Source organism: Lytechinus pictus, chromosome 2 (genome assembly GCF_037042905.1).
Source record: "Lytechinus pictus isolate F3 Inbred chromosome 2, Lp3.0, whole genome shotgun sequence".
NCBI lineage: Eukaryota > Metazoa > Echinodermata > Echinoidea > Temnopleuroida > Toxopneustidae > Lytechinus > Lytechinus pictus.
This window is the reverse complement of record NC_087246.1, coordinates 48,543,009-48,562,013: the sequence shown is the minus strand read 5'-3', so window position 1 is coordinate 48,562,013 and position 19,005 is coordinate 48,543,009.

The following is a 19,005-nucleotide window of genomic DNA, read 5'->3' as shown; positions in this document are numbered from 1 at the left end:
AACCATCATATATTTGGTGAAATTATGGAAATAATTTATCTGATTGGGTGTCAAATATGAGGGCATAACCTGAAATTCATGGAAACGTGATTTTATGATTTCATGTGTGAAATGTGATGAGATGAAAGAAGAGAGTAAATCAGTCATATAAGTAATTGTACACCCTAGAATTGTTTAAAATGACCAAGGAGTGAACATATACCTTTGAAATGTTAGATTTATTCAACATGCTATAGATTCAACGCTATGATGTTTGGAATTAGTGCAACTTACAACAATGTTTCCATACTCTGGCTTTATTATCCATAATTATTATCCGGGAGACTTACCTTTTCCGAGGAAATTTCTGGAAATCAAAAATTCAAGATAGTTCCAGGAAATCTGAATATAAAAAAGGTATACAATATTTTGATTTCAGTAGTCATGATGTAATGTAATAATTTGCCCAATTTTGGAGCTCAAAGTTTTTCCGTTCGCGCTTCGCGATCGCGCTATGAGCTTTTCGCCTATTTCAGGAGGTGGCCGGCTAAACAAAAAAAATGGTTTCTGGTAACTAAGACTTCTATATCATTGTCGAAAGTTTGTTTGAAAAATGTGATTATTCAAGGAAATCCCACTGAATATTTGGGTTTAGTTCCAGGATATTTTTTTTCCACTGTATATTCTGTCGATGTTGGCACAAATTATTACTCAATATAGGCGATAGTGGTTTTGATGAAAGCAGACGACATGATTACGGATCTGCCGCCATCAACGGTGAAATGGTAAAGAACTGGAGAAAATGAAACTTGACGTGCTGTCTGCGGAGTCTTGAGCCATCTCTGAGTAGTCTAAATTCCATATATTTGCAGTAAATTCGCCATTACAACTCACGAATTGCAATTAAAGGTTTCTGGTAAGTACATTAGCTTTTAATGATTTTGAAACATAACAGTTTAAGTATGAGGAGTCATTCATAAATGAAATTGTATGTGCCCTAATCTAATTCTAAATCTGAATTGGACACCATTCCCTGCAGGCTGCACCCCTGGCCCTGGCCGCGGTCCCGGGCCGGGCGGGCCAGTCGACCGTTCGGTCGATTTATTCCAGAGTCGGAGAGCTTCCCTGCGCGCTGCGATGCTCCAGAGAGTCTAAGACACCGTTCCCACTTAGCCTATTGACTCTTTTAAAACAGTTTGACATATACTTCTTCATCATGGAGCCTTGAAGTTCCGCCTCCCATGTAGAGACGTCGAGACACATCAAAAGACAAAACAAAGATGGATTTCTGTAGCCTAGGAAAAAATCCATCTTTGTAACGTTAAAGTCTTTTTTGTTAGATAGAATTAGAAATCACATAGAAAAGTACCAGCGCCGGTGTGCGGCCGCTTAAAGGACAAGTCCACCCCAACAAAAACTTGATTCGAATAAAAAGAGAAAAATTCAACAAGCATAACACTGAAAATTTCATCAAAATCGGATGTAAAATAAGAAAGTTATGACATTTTAAATTTTCGCTTCATTTCACAAAAGAGTTATATGCACATCCCGGTCGGTATGCAAATGAGGGACCTGATGACATCACTCACTCACTATTTCTTTTGTATTTTATTATATGAATTATGAAATATTTTGATTTTCTCGTCATTGTCATGTGAAATGAAGTTTCATTCCTCCCTGAATACGTGGAATTCCATTATTTTAACATTTTGTGGTTCAGGCAAGGAGGTCCTAATCGTCAAATTCGTAAAAATTGAAATATTGTATAATTCAAACAATAAAGAACAAAAGAAATAGTGAGTGAGTGACATCATCGACTCTCTAATTTGGATGTAACTGGCTCGTTCATATAACTATTTTGTTAAAAATAAGCGAAACTTTGAAATGTCAGAACTTTCTTATTTTACATCCGATTTTGATGAAATTTTCAGCATTGTGCTTGTCTGATTTTTCTCTATTGATTCAAATCAACATTTTGTTGGAGTGGACTTGACCTTTAAGGGTTTTTCCCATCCTGTAAGTACTATTTTGCACAAACTATTTTAATCCATACATATATTATAAAAAGGACTGATGGTAGGACCTACTTACTTTTTTATCCTGAAAATTGGCCGATAACAATCGCGGTGGTCAAGATTGACCACCACTTCTGACCGCGATAGGCATTCTTCTGTGTGCGGCCACCCTGTCTAATCATGTATTAAATTTTAGTATTTGTTAAATAATAATTGTTATCTATAAATTTTTCTTCAAAACGGCATTTTGTAACATTGCTAATCGAAGGTATAGTGAGTGATTGTATTACCGACCGGCCTTGTATTACAGAACGCGCACATCGTACGCATCAGAAAATAAATTCATACGCTCAAAATTTTGCAACATCCTTCCAAAGAGAACTTGAATAGATATTGATGAAAAATTGTCAAAAACACATTTTCAAAGTCTTAATATTCTAACTATAATAAAATATGGTCAAAATAGCTCATAAGTGTTTTTGTTGTTTTGTCAACTTTTCTCATAGAAAACACACGTTCGGTAATACGATACCTTTTCAAGTGACCAAAATATTTCACGTGCGAAGAGGGGTCCGATTAGAAGCTAATATCGTAAAAAGGAAAAACGATTGTGGCAAAATTTTCACATACAGTCCGACCTCTCTTATCCGGACACGTTGGGACCAGCACCAATCCGGATAAGGGATTTATCCGGATCTGGGAGACCCAATATTAAATACACGCAGCTGCTGCCTGCCCAACATTAACGGCGGTAGCTATTATAGTGGGCGTACGGACAGTATTCACTGCAGTGTCAGTGCAAATCATAGGTGGTATTTTTACGGAAATGAAATCGATCGATGGCCAAAAATGTTGGATAGTTTACCTGCTTAAATGATTGAGCATACCTCGAAAGAGAATGACTCGATGAAAGTTTTACAATTAGATCATCGCGGTGGGTATCGCAGCTTCCCAATGTCAGCCATTGTTATACTGACTGTAGGCTCAAACATGATAGATGGCGCTGTCCGTATTGAAGCCTAGCGTTAGCTAGCGAGACACGCATTGTTTTTCCCGGGAAACGAAAAGAGAACGTGATGAAATGTTTGCGCTGTGCCCTGATTTACTGGAAAATTATCCTGCCTAAATTCTTTCAGTGATTTTCATGAAAAATAATGTTGTAGGTAGACTATATTGGAAAATAATTAATATATGTAATCAAAGTGAGTTTGCGCATAGGATTGGGTTTAGATTGAAATCTCATTCCTCACATACTAGATTGAATTGAAAAAAAAAAAAAAAATCTCGGCAAATGTGCGTCCGGATAATAGAGAGATCCGGATAAGGGGAGGCCGGATAAGAGAGGTCGGACTGTATTTATATTTTGTAGGTAATTGTGTATTTATGTTAAAAGTTTGGTGAATTTTATGAGAATAACGTGTTTTATATGATTGAATTCATGAAAAGTGTTCGGTAATACGATCCACTACCATACGTCATAACGAAGCGGTTCAAGGGTCAAGCCTATTGTATTTGCTTTGTTGACAAACAGATCGAGGGATCTACACGAGATCGGTCTGGTAAGAAACCTTCAATTTTTCACCTTTTTATTCACCAATTTTTTTAACCTTCATACGCTTTAGGCGTATGAAGGTGTAAAAATAAATAAAATCACAAACATTTACGTGATTTCTATCTAGTAATTAGTAGTATCTACAAAGATGGATTTCCTAGGGAAATCCATCTTTGTTTTAATGTGTCTCTTATACATGGGAGGCGGTTCAAGGCTCCATGATGAAGAAGTATATGTCAAAATATTAAAAAATATCATCATGGAGTCCTCAAGGCTAGTTCTCACTACCTTCCTAAAACTAGTTTAGTGGACAGTAGAGGCGCCGGTCAGCAAATTTGGATCATCCCATTATACAATACAGCCACAGAAAATGTCTCAGTTTTCAATGATTTATCCACACAGGAAATCTAGGAAAGTTCATACACCTGTCAAGTGCCGACATCAATCGAGTGCGCTAATGTTAGTCAATGTCAACATCAGGTTTCATAACAAGATTATTGGAAGACGGCAAGTCGTGAAAAATACACAGTGAACTGGGGGAATAGAGGTCACTGAATCTATTTTTAGCACTCTCAATTCCTACCATGTCCCGCAGGGGTAAGTGAAGAAAAACTGTCCCCCAAAACAAGGATAATCTCAAGATTCAAGACATGCAGGGACAGTGATTTTCCGTTTGAAAAAATTGCCTTTTCCGTTTCAGAAAATCTCAAATTCCGTTTCAGCATGTCATAAAACGGAAATTCCGTTTCCCCATAGACTTTGTACACACGGAAAAGTGACGATTCCGTTTACACATTGAATAGCAAAATCACAACACGTACACTGGTCAAAATTTGTATCTGCTATAGGGACAGTGATTTTCCGTTTCAAAAAATTGCCTTTTCCGTTTCAGAAAATCTCAAATTCCGTTTCAGCATGTCAGAAAACGAAAATTCCGTTTCCCCATAGACTTTGTACACACGGAAAAGTGACAATTCCGTTTACACATTGAATAGCAAAATCACAACACGCACACTCGCACTGGTCAAAATTCGTATCTGCTACTGTACCAACAACACAATAAAATCCGTTCTAATCGGATCTATGCGGGTGCATAAAATATTTTTACACACCCATTTTGGATGCATACATCCTCACCTTTCATATTATTAGCATTATTTCACGGTGAAATGATATTTCATCGATAATTTTGGGGGTTTTTGGACATCGTTATCATCAGTCAACGGCTTTTCCCCAATCCGCCATCTTGGATTTTAAGACCACGATATCGTGCTGTTACATCTTCAAACGTAGAGGGCAGCAACACACGACCGTGTACATGTGGTTGAACGATATGTGTGCATGTGAAGCCCAACCCGGCCGGCCGGGTACGGGTACGGTACGGGGTACAAACGAGTGTGCTGATGTCGAGTGCAGTCACGATGTGTGAATTGTCATGATAGTAGCGAAGTGAGATCGTGTTTTCTGTTTTTTTTTTGCCATTTAACATTCTCATTTTGCTGTGATTTTGGAGTAATTTATGTTGCTATTCTGTGTATTTTGAGGGAAAATACGTTTTCCGTGATTTTCCGTTTGAAATGCCACTTTCCGTTTGAAAAGGCCCTTTCCGTGAATTCCGTCCGTTTTCCGCGATCGCGGAAAATCACTGTCCCTACTGCTACTGTACCAACAACACGATAGAATCCGTTCTAATCGGATCGATGCGGGTGCGTAATTAAAAAAAAAAAAACACATATAGCATGCATACGTCCTCACCTTTCACATTATTAGCGTTATTTCACGGTGAAATGATATTTCATAGATAATTTTGGGGTTTTTTGGACATCGTTATCATCAGTCAACGGCTTTTGCCAATCCGCCATCTTGGATTTAAGACCACGATATCGTGCTGTTACATCTTCAAAACGTAGAGGGCAGCAACACACGACCGTGTAGTTGAACGATGTGTGCATGTGAAGCCCAACCCGGCCGGTCGGCCGGGTACGGTACCGGGTGCGGGGTACAATTGAGTGTGCTGATGTCGAGTGCAGTCACGATGTGTGAATTGTCATGATAGTAGCGAAGTGAGATCATGTTTTCTGGGGTTTTGTGGCCATTTAATATTCTCATTTTGTTGTGATTTTGGAGTAATTTCTGTTGCTATTCTGTGTATTTTGTGGGAAAATACGTTTTCCGTGATTTTCCGTTTGAAATGCCACTTTCCGTTTGAAAAGGCCCTTTCCGTGAATTCCGTCCGTTTTCCGCGATCGCGGAAAATCACTGTCCCTAGACATGATTTGTCTTGGTTTATGAGGTTATCCTTGTTTTCTCGAACAATCCCAATTTTTGGACGGGCGCCTCTACTGGTGGAAACTAGTTTTACATGTACATGTAGTGAGAACGGTCGAAGCAATCTTGGAAGCGATCTTCCAAACCGGTTCAGAAAACCACCTCGCGATGTAGTTTTCAAGATCGCTTTGCCTCGTTAAACTGGTTTTAGCGTAAGTGAGGACACAACCGTTCTTCGGGGAGCGATTTTCGCACATTTTGAGCACGCTACTCCACACAACAGGTGTAGAATTTCACAGATAATATTAAGATCTGACGTTGGTTAGTTTGTATATGCATTTTTTAGTTTTACTGCTGTGCCACTCACTTGTCACTGCCTGATCAGAATGGTTATTGAAATAATTTGCAATGTTGAAGGATATCTTGTGGCATCTGATATTAAACATAATTCACAACATTTTATCTACTAAAATGTCGCAATTTCTGGAGAAAAGTTTATCATAAACTTTGGGAGGATGAAAGTTGATCTTTCAACTCATTCATACGATTATAAAGATTTGGGTAGGGATTGAGTTTGTGTTTTTGCAAAATCCAAAGTTGATGACCGCGATCATTGCTGATGGTGAATTCACACCCTTGCATGTTTAATAATTTGCTAACGCGAGGTTGCTCTCCAAAGGCTTAGCATCTGGCACACATTTCTGAAAACCAAAAGTGGGGACATGACATCACCACCCAACCTAATGGATATTCATGATGGCATGCATTTAACAATTTTCACAAAATATTACATTTGAAAAATAAATAACTTTATTTTTCATTACACATAGAGTTTGATGAACTTTTGCTCTGGATTTTACTATATGTATTTAGATAAAATTATTTTCAGCCGGAAGTACCCGGGGGGGGAGGGCACTCACATATTGGTGGTACGGGGGACGTGCCGCTTTGATGACCCCCTTTTCAGATTTAATTTTCAGTTCTCTAGATATTCCGAAGGACAAAAGATCTGTTCGGAAGCCTCAGCTCCCTACCCCAGTCAAATTTGTCCAGCGCGAGCACCACATGCGAGAGCTGCACGCATCCCGTTCCGTAGACCCTGTTTTTCTCACCGGCCAGTACATTCATTTCCCAAGACCCCGTATTTTACCTATGTGGTCAGTTCCTTAGACCCTCATTTCAGGGTTTCGTGAGGCACACCCCCATCAAAATATAATTTGAGTGCCCCCCCCCCCCCCCCCGAAGTACCTCTTCAGGTGTTGAGGTTAATGGCCAAAATAATAGTGAATGCTCTGGAGATAAATATGCTTTTATCAATTGCCGTGATACATGTAGTTGCATTCATTGCCTCACAATCTGTTAAGTAAGTAATATATTCAAGGCTGTACATGTGCACTGTATATTGGGGTGTGTATACAGTCCTTGTAAGAAAATTGATATGTGTGAATAGTTACACATTTTTGGGGTATATTATGGTGATGTGGCTGCTAGCGAAGCAATCTTCTAAACTGGTTTAAGGGAAACTAGTTCAAGAGAGTGCACTTTAATACATGTACAGGTCTGTATTTTGAATTACACAAACATGACTGTTGAGAAATGCATATATATCTGACCAATGATTAACCTTTCCTATTAACATATGAACTACCGGTAATGAAAATATCTGTTTTAGCAATATTAACTGAAGAACCATGATGTGCAAGAAAGCTATTAAACTTGCCTCATGTGGAGCAAAGATGTTGTGACTAGATTTGGAGATCATGCTCTATTGTTAATAGTATTATATTCTCTCAATTTTAACATCTTGTGAAACAATTTTTAGCTCATCCGGCCCGAAGGGCCAGATGAGCTTATGGCGTGGCTTCCATCGTCTGTCGTCCGTCCACAATTTAAAAATGCTTCTTCTTCGCCATTTCAATTCTGTTTGCTTTGTATGATAGCACTAGGTGGGGGATTCAAAACTTCTACACAGAATTTTGAAACTCACTTAATATGCTAATTTATGCGCAGTTTTAAAAATTCACATAAAATGCTTCTTTATTTGTTGACAGATTTTGATTTTGTTTCTTCTATCTGGTATAGCTTCATGAGGTTCACCAAACTTCTACACAGAATTTTTAAATTTGGAGTAGAAAATTATTTATGCTTATTTATGCGAAATTCATAGATCACAGAAAATTCTTCATTTGTTGATCAATTTCAATTTTGTTTGCTTTATATGATAGCTTGGGGTGGAGATACAAAATTTCAACACAGAATTTTGAAACTCATTAAATATGCTAATTTGTTCATATATTTTGAAAACTCACAAAAAATACTTATTAATACTTTGTTGAATGATTTTGATTATTTTTGTTCCATCTGAGAGCTACATGAGGTTCACCAAGGTTCTACACAGAGTTTAGAAATTTTGACTAGAAAATTATTTGTGCTTAATTTATATGAAATTTATTCATAGATCACAAAAAATGCTTCTATGTCATTTCTTCATCAATTTCAATTCTATATCCTCAATTTATGTCACCAATATAATTCACTACAGTGTCAACTGGGCTGAAATTAAAATTGTGTTCAATTTTGTTGCGAGATGCCGGATGAGCTCCACATCATTGATGTGCTAGTTTAAAGCCTGAGTCATAACTTTTATTTTGCTAGTGTCTGTTAGTGATTTTTCGGCGGAGAGTAGTGGACGTACATGTATGTAGATGTATACATAAAGAATTCAGTGTCACCACAGACTGAAAAATTTCCAGTTTAAATACTCAATTTCCTTTCAACGTGATATTAGATTTCAAACCGTTATTCAACTAAGAAGATTTGTGGAAATAAGATTACCGAGGAAGATTTCTCAATTTTCAATTTTATCAAGCCGTAATGTTAGGATTATGTAGAGTATTGTGCTTTATACACTCGCGAAAACGTCCTTAATAATAAACCCATAACTACAGGTGGGGCTGAATTGTCATTTAGCCCCACCTATAGTGCGGGGTGAAGCTTTGCCCACTTTCTTTTTACACAGTGTTTTGCATAATGAGCTAACCCTTTACGGGATTATTTGACGTTAGCCGAGCAATTATGGTGCCAAGAGTTATACTCCGGGGTTAAGATGGCTAGCGAAAAAGAAACCCGGCCAAGCCAAGGACAGTGGTCGATGTATGCCCCAGGGGCAACAGAGCCAGCGCTGTTGTCCAACTGTTGCCCAATCAGAGTTAGCACTCATGAACAGTGGTGGACCGTGACCCGGAGGAGACAATTGATTGGAGGGGCACTGTATTGTTTGTGAACAATGCTGTGCCCCTCCAATGCTTTGTCTCCTCCGGGTCACGGTCCGCCACTGCTCATGAATGGCTACCACTAGGCAGGGATTGCTACATTATTTTTGAGAAAAGCATTTCTGTAGCAGGGGTTAGGCTGAAAATTTTCTGTGTGTAAAAAGGAAAAAAATTACGGTAGTATGGAGCTCGCGATACTACAGGTTAAGAAAATCCAGTGTAAAAAGCTTTAAAAATACTTTGCGTTGTGTATGGGCAAAGCCTAAGACACCTTTCTCACTACCTTCCTAAAACTAGTTTACTGGAAACTATTTTAACGTGTAGTGAGAACGGTCGAAGCGATCTTGGAAGCGATCTTCCAGACCGGTTCAGAAAACCACCTCACGATGTAGTTTTCAAGATCGCTTTGCCTCGTTAAACTGGTTTTAGTGAGGACACAACCATTCTTCGGGGAGCGATCTTCGCACATTTTGAGCGCGCTACTCCACACGACAGATGTAGAATGCCTACGCTGCGGTTTAGAATTTCGCGCGAAACATGTCACCCCACTGAGAGCATTTCCATAGCAACAAGATTGCTTTACGTGAAGTGATTTTGAAAACCACTTTTGTGTAATCAAGTGGGAACGATAGCCAAGCAATCTTCCAAACTGGTTTCCTGATCCTGAATCGGTTTAACAGCCTCTTATTTATTTTGTATGTGACAACTTGTAATTACTCCATTTGAACGCTGGAGTTACATTGCACCATCTTGAAGCAAGAAGCGAAGAATCATACTAGTTGTAAACAAACAAATATACACGTATGTAGCAGTGCAAATTATGCAATGATATTGTAACATTGTAGGCTGATAAATTGAGAAATAAAATTGAGAAGTACTGCTTGGTAATATTTGTATTATCCCACTTATTTGATAATATTATATGAAAATTTTTAGGAAATTTGGTTCTTAAATTTGATAATCCCTATTAAAAGTCTTTGACTCTGAATTTTTAAAATTTATTTCTGTATTTCATCAGTCCACCGACCTGCAGCATCAAACAGGCACTGTAGACCGGTAGGTTTCTCTAGTGACCAGCATGAAATTAGTTATTTCTATCATTGAAAGATAATAATCATTTAATTAAAGAATAAATTGTTACAATAATGTTCATGAATTTGACTGAAAATTTGATTTTAATTGGATTTGTACAGAAATTATTTTAGCAATATTATTCTAGTCTGTAGTGCAAGCATGAAATATTGTATTCTATACGATAATAAATGAAATATCAGAGTTTTAAAAAGAATAAATTAATTTACTATTGACGGAGAGATATAGACCTAAAATTTCTTTTTCTGGTCTATAATCAACAATACCTTAATGTTTTTATACTTTTTGGAAATTGTCAAAGTGTCTGAAAAGGTGAAAACTAGAGTTCTCTATATATTGTGCCTGAGAGTGTCCAGGTGAACGCATGTACATGTATGACCCTGTACTCATCTACTTTCCTGAACTGGTTTACCTTAAACCAGTAAAGAAGATTGCATTGTGAGCACAGTCTCCTATTAAACCCGTTTCCAAAACTAGTTTGAATAGTAAAGTGATCTTGTTGGTATGGGAATGCTCTCAGAGGAGTCAAATGTTTCATGCAAAATTTAAAACTGTAATGTGAGTGTAGTTATTGTGGCTCATCATCTAGTACAGTACTGCTGTATGCCCCGGGGGTGTCAAATATATTGCTTTATACATGCGTGACCGAAAAAACACGTTTAAAGGGGTGTTTTCAGTTTTGGACACAGGCCGCGCATGCACTCGTAATGGGTATAAAAACACTGATTTTCAAAAAAAGGGTGGTTTTGAAAGACTGGTGAGTGGTCAAACATGGGATAAGTTTTTTTTTCCATAGCTATCTTTGTAAAGACCAGCCAAACTTGTTTAGGATATATTTTTTCCCCAAGCTTTTTTCCGCAAGCTTTTTTCCGGGGCTTTTTACTTATAACCTGATGATCAAATTTTGGATGACACTTTAGTGTTAACATTGTATTCCTCTGTAGTAACTGCACTTGTGGCATGCAATACCCATGAATAAAGTTTTGTGTATTCTTATTGTTAGCAAGTAGACAAAACTTGTAAAGGGTCATTATCATATTCGGCGACAACTTTTTTAGGGGCCGAAATGTGAAAATGAAGCCCTTGAAAAACTTGTTTAAGGGGGTTATTTTGCACACAGAGAAAAACGTGTTTAGGGGGTGTTTGGAAATAATTTGGTGTACAGCAATACATTTGGCTGGCCCTCTGGAGTGAGTGCAGTATAATATGTATGCAGCCGCTGTATTTTGCAGACGCTGTACAGTATGTACCAAGTAGTGCACCAAGCTTGCACATACAACACTTTTTTCCGGGCAAAGATTGCCTCCCAAAGATGGGTTGTGTCCTTATTTTCATGTATGCTTAAACCAGTTTAACGAGGCAAAGTGGTCTTGAAAACCACTTCACATGTGAGGTAGATATGACCACATCGAGCGTTCCCATTAAAGGAGAATGAAACCATGGAAACCAGGAGACAAGATTCACATAAAATAGAAAAATCAAAGAAAAAGTATAATGCAAATCTGGGGAAATTTAAACATTTGAATATTGAGATCACTACATGGTATGTATGTAGATCATTCCTTGGCAATGCAACCAAATTCTGTAATGTCACACTTCCACAACTTTCCAATTATCTTAAATTTCTCTTTTAATTTACCCGGTACATGTAGTTTATTGCAATATCAGGTGTTCTGTTTTCTTTAGAAGACATGTAATACAGGTTCTACAATACTTTATCATGGATTAACGGCTTGTCCAATCATTCGAATGAGCAAAGAGAGATGTCATTGTGGTATATTTTCAATGTCCAAACAGGAGAGTTTTACATGTACATATGACATCACAGATCTTGTTTGCATTGTCAATAGGAGGATTGCTCATAACTTTCTTATTGTTTATTTAATTTTATTCAAACTGTCTTGGATCTTATTCTTTCATTTTTTCTGCTTTCACACAAGGTAACTTGTTCCATGCCTTTAATTTGATTTTTAAGAATGCCTATGTCTATGTGAGAGTTCTCAATTTTATTGATGGTACCCAATTAATTCACTTTATGATATGAATGACCACTTTGAAGCTTAGGGTGTGTTTATGCTTCCACTTTTCAGGCCAGAATCAGCATTTTTATACATGATTAGTCCAAAACATGGTTCCATCCATTTCAGAATGCCGATCATAAACTTTCAAGCATTTCAAAACGTTGTTTGAATAGAATCAGGGTTCCTGGGGAAGTATAAACAGGACCACGATCGTAAACGTGTTTAAATGACGTCATTTGGTACATGCTTCCGGTGAAATGAAAATCCACTGGCCGATACAGTTGCATGGTTCTAACAGGGAGTTACCTCCAAGGAATCACCTCTCAACTCCCTGGTTCTAATAATGAACAATGTACATTTGCGTGTGTGATTACAAAAATTGAGTATTATAACTATTACCACCCCTCTAATTTGTCATCACGATGAATGTTGAGGGATTAAAGAAAAATGGAACTTGAGTTATGTTGAGGAGACATCGCTGAGCCAGAAGCAATATTGGCATAAACAAAATGATGTCTCATTATTTTCTTTTGTTTAATTTTGTCTTACTATTATCCATCTATCCTCACCAAAAGTGACCATGGTGGAAGTTCTATGGATATGTCAAGTAGCTCCATGCAATTAATAAAAGATCAGAAATTGTTTGAAGTTAAAATAATAGTCGACCATAACAACACTCGGAAAAAAAACTTTCGAAAAAGGGCGTGCCCGATTTGACCTTGCTTTCCTGCTCAATGAAAATTACCATGCGAAGCCAGCTGTTATTTCGCCTCTGAAAAATCAAAGCATCAAACAGCACTCCCAGAAGTTACCAGAACCACATTTGGGATCGGCGTTCTAAAACGATGTTTGAAAACGCTGATTCAGTCTCTGCAATGGAAGCATAAACACACCCTTAGACAATCTGTAGGTTTCCAAAATGAATATGCAACAGGATATAAGCAAAAGGTAATTTTGATTTTGAGTCATGGACAAAGTTGCTAATTCCTTTTGCATGCAAATGGCAGTGATTGACCCGGTTTCGGGAGGGGGTAGCTGCTTACGCCTTGGCTTCCCATCCCATCCATATTTGATGGATGTTTATTTGTATTTCACATTGCCGTTAATTTATTAAAGCATGACTCCCCCCCTGCCTCCACATTCAAGCACAAAGTTATCCCCCTTGTCTGTGAATCTCTCTTTTTTTTTTAATTCTTGAAATTTTTGTTACTCAAAATAATCCTCCATTTCATAGTATCTTATAAAGAGAGAATATGCTTGACATATGCTCCAGATAAAAGAAATATTGAACTCGACAAATAGATTCTGTGTGATTCGCTTTTATAGAGTCTTGCAAAATCTCTCATAATAATCAGTCATTTTCATCATGTAATTCTATTCACTCCCTTCTTTCATTCAAATTCAATCATTACCAGGAAATCATTATTACGTATATACGAAGATGGCTTAGTACGGATCAGTGGAATCAATATGATCAACTTTTTGAGACGAATTCCTCAATAATTGGGAAATCAGGAGTCGTCAGTTTAGTTGAACGTTTGTTCGTTGACCTTTGTGACTACCGTTGTGCTATGATATTGTGATATGAACAGTCATTGCATGTCTAATGGACAGTTATGAAAGGAATAAAAAAGGTCAAGGACTTTATCAGAAATTCATTTTTCCAACAATCTTTTTGTCGGGCTTAGGTTTATTAGTTTGCCTTCTCCTGTTGACAAGTCAAGTTGTTGAACATATCAAAATGAAATATTTTCAGGTGAATTGTATGCATTTTAACAAGATTTTCATATCTTTTCAACAACTATTGAATGAATCATTTATTTTTGAATTATTAAGCAAAAGTTTTGTCCAGAATAACCCTGCAATAACTGACCATTCAATGCAGTCTAATTGGATAATTCATCAAACTTTACGGCAGATATTTTGTTTCATCTTGAGTGACAATTATTATTTCAGATTGATTGGTAGAACTTACAATTTACATTCAATTGATATAAAGCTCATGACTTTTTAAAATTTTATTTTGAGTTTTGAGCTTCTAATGCTTGAAAACTTTGTAGAAGACAAATGGTAGATATAGGCCTAATTTACTCTTGTACGTAATTACTATTGAGAGAAATACACTACAGCATAAGATATTACTTTTTAAAGTAATAATAAGCGATACTTAGCGGCAAATGTGCACTTCCACGTTGGATTAATCAAATATGAATATCTAGAACTTTTGAATGCCGATACCTTGAAAGAATCATATTTATTGAAGTTTAGTGTAATTAGTTGAACTTTTCTTTCCTTCACATACTATACACAGGAATTTTGATAAGTTTGCATGCAGATAGTGTTTACCAGTTCAGTATTTTAGTTGTATTTTAGTGTACGTCATGAATATTATCATACTGCACCAAGATAAACTTGTGTGACTCTTTTGCCCCTTCTATAATCGTCAGCAAATATTTCCAGTTGGCCTCACACGGCACCCTCTTCCTGTTTGCATGGTTTGCTGAGTTGAATGCATATCAGCAGTCAGTCAGGCCTTATACACGTACATGTAATGCACAGCCCACACTGCCATAAAAAAAACATAAGCCAGCTAGCTAGCTGTGTGCAGTAACGTATTAGGGATTGTGCAGTGGTTGGAGGTCACGGCACGCTCAGGCCTCGCCTCATTGGCTGGCTGCTTCATGCCAGTCTAACGAGCATGCGTCTCCCACATGACAAGTCTGAAGTGGTGTTTGCAACACGGGACGATACCACTTCGAGTGAGGGGAGCTGCGTGTCGTAGAGTAGAGGGATTTTCACGGTGTGCAAAAAGAACGGGATCCTCCCCTATTGGATTGGCAGGTGCACCCATTGGACGTGAATGTGCAACTGTTCGCGTGCATATTACTTTTCATTAGAATTAAAGCTGAATTTTTTTTTTGATTCAATGAAAAAAAATTGTGATATTTTTACCATGATATAGAAACTAATAGACTTGGAATTCATTTCTTTAAAGGTATTGATGTACCAGTTGGGCGAAGAAAAAAAAAAAACAGAATTATTCCTCTTTTTACTGGTCCTACTGGTCACATCATGACAACATTACGGATTACCTTTGAAATGAATCTTATGTGTACTACTTTATTTCATAATAAAATTTGTGTTTGGCTCGTAGGCCTAGATCGTTTCTGTAGCAGTTTGTGAATATACATGATCATGATTTAAAGGGATGCTCCAGGCTGAAGATATTTATATTTCAATAAATAGAGTAAAATTCACAGAGCAAAATGCTGAAAATTTGATCAAAGTCGGATAACAAATAACAAAGTTCTTGAATTTTAAATATTTGCACTATTCCGGTGAAACAGTTCTAGGCATGTCTCATGAATATTCATTAAGTGGGCTAATGATGTCATATCCCCACTAGTCCTTTGTGTTTTATTATATGAAATTAAGTTTATTAAAAAAAGATTCTACCAAGAACTAAAACAATTGGATTGACAACTGATTAAGTGCATTAGTTATTTATTGAGCACTTATTTTATCATAATGCGACATATCATTTACACATGTATGAAAAAAATGAAACAATTATGATTTCATGTAATAACATAGGAAAAGGGAATGTGGGGATGTGACATCATAAGCCCACCTATTGGATATTCATGACGACGTGCATATAACTGTTTTCACAAAATATTGCTAAACTTTAAAATTCAACTTTGTTATTTGTTGTCTGATTTTGATGAAATTTTCAGCATTTGCTCTGTGAATTTTACTCTATTTATTTAGATATAAATATTTGTAGCCTGGAGAATCCCTTTAAATGTTCTCACTTTAAAGTTCCATTCACATTGAAAAACGGACAGTTGGGACAGGGGTTGTCTGCCCCGGATAATTTTTTAAGTAGTAAAATTAAGAAGGGGGGAGGGGGGGAAAGAAGAGTATTAAAAACTCTCAGTCTGAGTCATTTATAGTTGAAAAAAATTACATCACATTTAGGTCATCTTGACCCACCCCCCTCCATTAAAATATGTGAAATCTTGTGCTGCACCTGCTTTGAAAGATGAGTGTAGAATTTCCAGAAATACTACCTACCGTGCATCAATTTATAGATTTGATTCTTGCATATTTCCACTTTGCTATTTTTTCAGATTTATCAGCAGAAAACTGATATTGATATGATATTTAAAGCTTACATGTATCTTAGTTTTGATATAACCTCTCAACGTACAGGTCATATTCAAAATTGTTACCATATTATATGAATGGATGTGCCCTAAAATGGGTATGGTTTGAAGTAAATAAACCAAAAATTTATAAATTTACCAATTTAACATCAAAAATATTTTGATCAGATGTCCTATCAAAATGAAATATTTCTATATTTTCATCTTGTTGACATATAAAACAGAGACACTGTTCTCACTACCTTCCTAAAACTAGTTTAGTGGAAACTAGTTTAACGTGTAGTGAGAACGGTCGAAGCGATCTTCCAAACCGGTTCAGAAAACCACCTCACGATGTAGTTTTCAAGATCACTTTGCCTCGTTAAACTGGTTTTAGCGTAAGTGAGGACACAACCGTTCTTCGGGAAGTGATCTTAGCACATTCTGAGCACGCTACTCCACACGACAGAAACTTTGCCTGTTGCATAAAACTTTTTACCTGAGAAAACTCAGATATTTTTTGCCCTGTGTTAAAGTCAATGGCAGAAATCAGACTAACCTTAGTTTTCAGTTTTTACCGGAGTTTTCTCAGGTAAAAAGTTTTATGCAACAGGCTGAATGTGTAGAATGCCTACGCTGCGGTTTCAAATTTTGCGTGAAACGTGTCACCCCACTGAGAGCGTTTCCATAGCAACAAGATCGCTTTACGTGTAGTGATTTTGAAAAAACTTTCGTGTTATCAGGTGGGAACGCTAGCAAAGCGATCTTCCAAACTGGTTTCCTGATTCGGTTTCCAGTAAACTAGTTTAAGAAAGCGTAATGAGAATGGTCTCCTATTCTATTGCATGGAATAGGCTGAAAATGTCAGGGTATTGTCTTGTCAGTAGCTTTCTACCACCTAATTACTAAATCAGTAAAGTACGTATTTGCATGAAAGGCTATTTTAAATACAGTCTTGTGGGACGGTGCTAGATGCCAAATTTAAATTCTAACAACTGAAAACGCATTCAGTGACTACTACATACTTGTAATATCGGAATGTTATCTACTCCAGTGTAATTCACATTAATGACCTTTCACCAATGCTTCAGGTAGGCTTGAATGTTTTGCTCTAGATTTATATTGTTTCAAAATATTGTTTAAGCTTCATGTTTGTCAGAAGTAACTGCATAGATACAATATTAGCAATTTACTTTGATTTTATTCTTTCAAAGGTATTGCTCACTATGGTTTCATTTCACATCATCTCTTTTCTGTGGTAGAATTAATTTTTCAAAACACATTTCAGGGTAACTGTTGCAGATTGGGGGTGTGAATTTAGACCTCATTCTCTTTACATTCCTAAAACTAGTTTAGTGGAAACTGCCGTAGCTCAGTGGAAACTACAGTAGTTTAAAGTGTAATAGGAACGCTCAAAGCGGTCTTGTAAGCGATCTTCTAAAGTGGTTTGAAAAACCACCTCGCGATGTGGTTTTCAAGACCACTTTGCCTCGTTAAAGGACAAGTCCACCCCAACAAACAGTTGATTTGAATGAAAAGAGAAAAATCCAACAAACATGACACTGAAAATTTCATCAATATCGGATATAAAACAAGAAAGTTATGACATTTTAAAGCTTTGCTTAATTTCACAAAATAGTTATTTGCACATCCTGGTGGGTATGCAAATGAGGAGACTGATGACATCATCCACTCACTATTTCTTTTGTATTTTATTATATGAAATGGGGAATATTCTATTTTTCTCCTCCTTGTCAAGTGAAACAACGGTTAATTCCTCCCTGAACTTGTGGAATGAGCATTGTTTAATACTTTATGATTCAGTCAAATTGGTCCTCATTGTCAAATCTATAAAAAGTGAAATATTGTATAATTCAAACAATGAAAAACAAAAGAAATAGTGAGTGAGGAATACATCAACTTTCTCATTTGAGTTGTGCATATCACTGTTATGTGAAAAATAAGCAAAACTGCAAAGTGTCATAACTTATTTTACATCCGATTTTGATGAAATTTTCAGCGTTTTGTTAGTTTGATTTTTCTCTATTTATTCAAATCAACATTTTTCTTGGGTGGACTTGACCTTTGAACTAGTTTAAGCGTTGGTAAGGACACAACTGTTCTTCGGGAGGTGATCTTTGTCAATGTGTGGCGCGCTACTCTACACTCTGTTTGTAGAATGCGTACACTGGTTTCAAATTTTGAGCAAAGCATTTCACGGTCCACAGAGAGCGTTCCCATAGCAACAAGACTGCTTCATGAGTTGTTCTGAAAACCAGTTCAGGAGATGATGATGAGAATGCTAGCAAAGCGATCTTCTTAAAAGGTTTCCTATACTGGTTTAAGGGAAACCATTTCAAGAAAGTATACTGAGAACGGGGTCTAATTGCTCAAAATGACCTATGATCCAGAAAGCCAGCTTGTGATGTGGTCATCTTGATCAATTTGATTTGTTGACCGATTCATGGATTTACTGTGAATTGAATTGGTGCCAGGGAGCAATGTAACGCTTACCCGGGGAAGTGGTAGGTTAGAGGTACTCATGTGCTTGGTCAGAAAGTTTCACGTCTATAAGTGCGAAAAAAACATTTAAGGATTCTGAATGTTATCTTGAATCCTTTTAACCCACTGCATTACATTTTACATGTAAGTGTTCCA